Source organism: Triticum dicoccoides, chromosome 7A (genome assembly GCF_002162155.2).
Source record: "Triticum dicoccoides isolate Atlit2015 ecotype Zavitan chromosome 7A, WEW_v2.0, whole genome shotgun sequence".
In the NCBI taxonomy this organism is placed as follows: Eukaryota; Viridiplantae; Streptophyta; class Magnoliopsida; order Poales; family Poaceae; genus Triticum; species Triticum dicoccoides.
In genome coordinates this window covers 550,134,242-550,141,023 of record NC_041392.1, presented here as the reverse complement: position 1 = coordinate 550,141,023, position 6,782 = coordinate 550,134,242, and the positions used below count along the sequence as shown (strand labels likewise).

General features: G+C 57.1%; 1 long non-coding RNA gene across 1 annotated transcript in view; it reads right to left on the bottom strand.

Moving 5' to 3' along the window:
- The window catches only part of LOC119328564, an 8,249-nt gene extending 3,366 nt beyond the window's left edge, over positions 1 to 4,883 (bottom strand). The window contains exon 1 of the long non-coding RNA XR_005159032.1: positions 4,776 to 4,883. This is a non-coding gene — a long non-coding RNA (uncharacterized LOC119328564). The remainder of the gene's footprint in view (positions 1 to 4,775) is intronic.
- Positions 4,884 to 6,782: the final 1,899 nt, after the last annotated feature.

Below are 6,782 nucleotides of genomic sequence, written 5' to 3'. Positions count from 1 at the left end.
TTCATGGCCTGACAAGACAGTTTCACACAGTGATGCCAGACATCCACAACACAAAACACACGGGGCGGGGACGCGACCGCCTCTAGCCAGCGGTCGCGAACCATCTCAAAGAAATCCGATTGCTCCAGCCAAAATGTCTCGAAGCAGAAGCGACAAGTCCTAGGGGGCCTCATCCGCTGACGAGAACAACATAGGGGTATGATCGGAGCCAATCCGAGTGACCGCCTTGAGAGAACACAGTGGGAACATCACCTCCCACTGAGCCGACACAAAAACCCGATCCAAGACACTCCAGATGGGGTCCGCCTACTTATTCGTCCACGTGAACCTAGCCCCTACGCGGGCTATCTCATGGAGCGCAAGGTCCGCAATGCAGTCGTTAAATAGATGCATGCGGACCCGATCAACATTAGGTGAGCTTTTATCAAAAGCCCACCTAATGAGGTTGAAGTCACCGGCCACCACCACCGGGGTGGTGCACCTCTCCACCTTATTTTTAAACTCGGCGAAGAAGCCAGCAGAGCGAGCATGATCCACAAGACCATAGACGAAAATCACCTCCCAGCTGAAGTGGACTCGTCGGTCAGTAACGGACATGCTCAGGAAGAATTCCCCTTGGTCCATATCCTCAACCGAGAAAACATCCTCCCGGACTCCGAGCAAAATACTGCCAGACTGCCCCGTAGAAGGCAACCACTGCCAGGCAAACTGGTGGCGGGACGGCCCTTGGAGCTCATGCATACTAAAGTCTTGGCGAATCGTCTCTTGCAAGCCCACAATGTCAATCTCCTCCTGGCGCAAATACTCGATGAGCTGACGCCTCCGGCCAGTGAGGACGAAGCCCATGATGTTCCAACATAGGAGCTTCATTTAATAACCTCAGTGGAGTTCATAGGCCCCGCAAGCGGGGCCGAGCTAGCCCGCCCGTCAATCGCGGGTCGGGGGGGTGCCTTCACCAGACGGCCACGCCGCCCCCGCGTAGGGGGGCAGCCGAGGACTCCGGTTCGAGGGAAGCGGACCTGGAGGTAGACCCACACACCTCTAATCGGTGTTCAGTGGGGTTGAGACGAGTGGGAGGACGCCCACGCAGCTCCCTCACCGGGGAAGGGACTGCCGAGGGAGTCTCCACCACAGTCTCTAGAGGAGGCGCAACACTATTCCTGGTCTCTCTATGACCAGGGTCAGTGTTCGTCGGGGTGCTGGAGTCACCACGCGCAGCACAAGCACGGGCTTCACCCAATGCCCCATCAAGCCGCTCGTTGGCGCAAATAGCAGAGATCTGCTCAAGGATGGGCCCCTTCTTGCCACGGAACACGATGCCACTATCGGAAGCCACCTCTGCCAGATGAGACAACGGAGCGGAGCCAAGCACAGAAAACCGAGAACTAGAACAAGAAGGACCAGAAGGGATGGGGGGAGTAACTGGGGACAAGTCACGGGCAGCCGCCCGCATGGCAGCCTTCTCCTGGATCGACGGAACACGGCCATCCAGAAGGACCCGGGACTGGCTCAGTCGTGCACTCTAACGTGCGGCCACCAGTGAAGAGGCCCCGCCCCAAAGCTTGGAGCCCGTCGCGGTAGGGGTCACCACGGCCAGGTCCAAGGGCGGAAATGGCTCCAGGCCCGAGGACCCCAAGGCTGGAGAAGGGGGGACCCCAGCGACCGCGAGTAGCAGACCACCCCAGGAGAGCGCGGTGATGATGAGGGGCGCACCTCCATCCCCACACTCACCACGTCCTCCTCCATGAACTTCGGGTCAGCCTCTGGGGTTGCGATAGGGGGAGGGACTGCCATGACCACAGACCCACCCCTCGATGCCACCAGAGAGGCCACCCCGGCAGGGAAGGAAGACCCACCACTAGTAGAAACTGGGCTACGCCGCCCATCAGACGTAGCAGGCGGAACCTCATCATCATCATCCTCACCAGAGGAGCTCTCCCCAGATGAGGCCCCATCGCCACCATGCCCCTCACCCTGATGAGGCACAGTGCCATCAGGTGCCGGCCCAAGCAGATCCTGAGGGGCCGAGGACTCAAGCTCGAAGGTGAGGCGCAATCCTTTCTTGCCGAAGTAGAATACCAAGGACAGACCATCAATCTCGGCCGGAGCGGGGCAGAGAATCTCAATGCGGACGGGGCCATCATCCTCAAAGGAAGCCAGATCAGCGGTCACCAGCTTGCCCACCGGCTCGGAGATCGCCTTAAGGATGTGGGCAAGCTTGCCACCCCGCGGCGCCGCCCGGCCACCACGAAGCAAGCCGTAGATAAGGACCCACACCTTTTCCGAAGAAGGCACTGAATCAGGCTCCGCATCAGCAGCACGGACGAAGATCATGAACTTGTGGATGGGCAGTGGATGAAGTCGTGGGAACACACACGGAGCAGCTCAACAGACGGGAAGGGGGTCGAGAAGGAGAGGGGGACGTCTCGGTCACCTCCCAAGTGAAGTCGGAGTCGCGGAAGTCGCCAATGTAGGTGGCGAGCTCAGCCTGGATGAGGGCAACCGAGATCACCACCCCAGACGGCAAGTCATGCCCGGGGGCGAGAGTGACTGTCGCCAGGTGCGTCCGAACCGCCTCCTCCTCAATCTCAGCATCCACATAGTAGAAGTCGCCCCCCTCAGTCCCATACCCGAGGTAAGCAAGGGTAGTGGGGCATCGGGGAGGGGCCTCACACTCCGACCGAAAATGTCCCGCGCAGCCACAGTTGATGCACATTGTCTCCTCACGGGTCCTGGGGCGGCCGACACTAGATGGAGGCTCCGGAGCCACCTGCTCAGGAGCCTCAGTCGGGACTGGACAAACGGCCACCCCATGGGACTTCTTCTTCTTATGCTTCTTCTTCTTCTTATTCTGAGTAGGAGCACCTTGTTGTTCCGGAGACCGGGCGGGGGAGAAGACCGCACCGGCCGGACCTCGCCCCGCCGCCTATCAGAGGCGGCATCGCGCGGCGAACGACGGTCATCCCCCCGACAGGAGACCTGACCATCATCCCCCTGCCGCACAGACGGACCATGCGTAGGAGCTGCCCGACCCCGACCCACGGCGACGCCAATCGCCATCCGAGGGGCGGGGAGCATCCCGGACAGCAGGCTCGCAAGGGTTCGAAACCGCCCGGTCCCGAGCAACCGGAGACGGACGAGACACCAGCTCCTCCCGCAGGGCCGCCTTGCGGTCCAGGTCCGCCTGCCGCCGACGATTGGCCTTGCCGCACCAGACATCACCCGAGGACCCAGGGAGGAGGAGACGGGGATCCCTGGCCGGGTCACGCGGCAAAGGCGGCCGGCGTAGCGAGGTGCCGGAATATGTTGCCGACGACCTCTCAAGCCGCCTAGACTCCCCCAGAGACTGGCGCGCCGACGAGGACGACTCGGGGCGGCCCTCCGCCGCAGTAGGCAGCGGGCGCTTCGGCCGGGGCTGGCCATCGTCGGCGTCCCGAACCATCAGAGCGTCTAGGTATGAGCGGGGGCGCGAAGGGGCGGAGGCGGACAACGACGAGGGGGGCGGGAGAAACGCACCCTGGGAGGAGCACGGGGGAGAGAGTACAGGCGACGCGAGCGGGAAAGAAGCAGCAGAATGTGAAGGCGGTGACGCGGGGTGGATGAGACGGGCGAAGCGGTGCCCTCGTGCCACATCGACCCTAGAAGCCGGCCAACCACACCGCAGATTAGATCCACCCCGTTGGATCCACAGCCAACGGGTCGGATCGGCTGGTGCGAGGCGCCACTCCCGGTTGATCCGGGTCAGGATATCCTGGGCCCGCTGGGCCGCGGCGGCAATCTCCAGGGGAGACGGCCCACCAGTCGCCACAGCATTGGGCCCGGCCCGGCCGCGAACCGGCCCAACAGCCGCGCAGCCCCAGACGGCCCACGCAGCGGAGGGGGCAAGGCAGGGTCCAAGCGGAGGGGATCTCCCTCGACCAGGACCGCCGGCGGCGGCGGGGACAGCCGCCCCGACCATACCCCCAACACCGGACGAGCCGGCTGTCACACCCACAGCCAGGGACCTGCCCGACGCAACCAGCGACGGCCGACGCGGAGGCACACGGAGCTCCGCCGAATCAGAGGAGCCCAAAGTCCAGCGCCCCGGCGAGCCACCGGCGTGCCCCGTGTGGCCAAGACCTCCTCGACGCGCCAGCGGCCCGGCGATGAGCCGGCCGTGCCGCCGCCCAGAACTCCCCAAACAAGGGCGGGGCGAGCTTTACGTGCCGCTCCACCGGGCCATCCTCCGCCTCGTCCTCCTCCGCGAGATCCGCCCAACTCACCTTCGGGGGAGCGCAGCTGAGCGTCGGCCCCAGGCCAACGGCCGCGGCCAGCTCTGGCACACCGGCGGCACACTGCATGGCCACTGCAGCCAGGGCCGAGCAGCGCACCGGCGGGGAGCTCAGGACGCCTCAACGGTCGCCAGAGAGGAGCGTTCGTACGAGTTCAAATGGTGTCCAATGTCGCCGGCGAATAGTTTCCGAGTAACCGATATACTATCTTGTTGCTATGTCAGAGCTCAAAAGAGCCACCAGGGAAAAAAAAATGAGATTTTAAGGAATGAAAGGGAAAAAGTAATCAATATAGAGTACTATCTAAGCCAACACATAAACCAGTTCAAAAATCAGATAGATATCAGTAAAATTCGGGAACAAAGTAGCTATGTCAACAAAACAGCTTTATCAGTGGCATTGCATCTCGACAAGGGTACAAAAACTTAACTAAACCTGATACGCTTGCAAGATCTACCTCTGCAAACTATACTATGAGAACGATACTCCCTAATCTGAACTTACTTGCACAACCTACCACTGAACCACGACAGCCTCCAATTTTGTACTCTGCTGTGCCGCCACCACGGATGGGGAGGGAGGGAGGGAGAGAGAGAGGGTCAGGGAAGAGAGACCAAGAATACACCAGCACAAACTGGAAATATTATTCCACCAGGAAAAGTAATACAAAGCCTGAGAGATAATCTTCGGTTTTGCCTTAGCTCCACATATTTTCTTAGTTGTTATACAACTTCCTATTCTTTCAGAGCCACCAATATACTTCATCAACACACCTATTAGTCTATTATTACTCCATCAGTCATAAAATTAATGGCATGCTACGCCTGCAATTATTCAACACAACACACGTTAGGGCATCTATCTAAGAGTATCAATGAGCTAGCTGGTGTGGTAGTTTGTGAGAGAAAGAACATGCTGAAACGGATTTTTTTTAATCAATTGATGAAACTGAAGGAATGTGGTCAGTTTCAGAACTGATAAAACATAGCAGGAGTTAAGGCGAAAAATTGTCTGAGTCGAATAAGTCAGAATTGGCCACATACACGCACATGTAGTCTTTTCCTTTCAAAGTCCAATTGCACCAAATAAACACACACCAAAAGAAAACAATGAGGCTGCTTTTGGCAGCAAAGTTTTTTTTTAAATTTTCTAAGAATACCGTGGTTTCTGAAAAATATTATGGTTTTAAATACTTTGCTGCGTTGGCTTCAGAAAAAACCAAAGTTTTGTAAACCACTGTATGCTAGAAACCATGCTTTTTTTTGCAATATTCGAAAAAGAGGTCCCGACTCTTTTTTTAAAACAGAACGGAGAGAAATCTTCTGAGAGATCGCACTCGACGTTGCCATCTACGTCGAGATAAGAATATCCAGAACGATTCCTTCCTATTTTCCCTCTTTCTTTTATATGATAAACGATCATATTATATCTCTTGGTTATAGCCGATTCAGTTTGATTGGTCTACCTTCCAGCCGGCGTCGCGTTCGAGTCTCCATCTCTCTGCAGTGCTATGACTGAATCAAGTTCACCACCAGAGAGAACACTCGTTCGCAGCAAGCTAGTATTTCTCAAGTCCTTGGCTGCGTATGTATTTCCGGCGAGTAGAGCGCGGATTAGATTGATTGATCCTTTCGGAGAACACTCATAAGCAGCAGGTTATATATGCTAGCTAGCTAGCCTATTCAGTATAAATGGCGCATGTACACGCACAAAAAAATTCGGAAATACTAACGCCCATACGTGTGGGCGTTTGCATCTTGTCCACACGCGTGGATCCGCGTCTATTTGTGGGTGTACGAATCTTGGCATGTTTATGCCACGTAGGACTGGATTGGTGTGTGGGTGTTCACCCGGTCGCCCACACGTTCATTTCACCACACGGAGGGGTTGGTATGTGGGCGTTTAGTAGTTCGCCCACACGTCAGTTTTCACTCACGTACAGGGGCTGGTGTGTGGGCATTTATCAGTTCGCCCACACACCCGTCTCCTTTCCCACACCCAAAGCTGTCACTTGCCATGTGTTTTGCAGGATACATGAAAACTGCCTAGTGTGCTTGTATCGAAAAAAGCTTTTGCCCCGCTTTATATTATAAAGCCAACCGCACAACAAGCATCCAACAAGGTCCAACACACAAACACGCACACACACACGGAGGTCCACAGGGACAAATAATACAAGAAAGGGTCAATGCTGAGGGCACAGCACAACAAGTCCTAACACCAAAACACACACGCCACAAACCACAAAGCCGCCAGGCGGTCTAGTCAGGCTCAGGTAGAGGAGGCGGCAACGGGGGAGCCACGCGGAGCGCCATCAAGCGTAGATCGGAGAGGAGGGCGATGATGACGTCCCGGTCCTGGGGGCGGCTAAGCGGCCGTCAAAGCTGCAGGTAACCACACAATTTGAAGATTGCGTCAGTCGCACGACGGAGGGACATCCGCCTCCCGCTGATGAGCGCCATCGAGCCATTTAGCCTAATTTGGGACATCCGCCTCCCGCTAGAGCGCCAT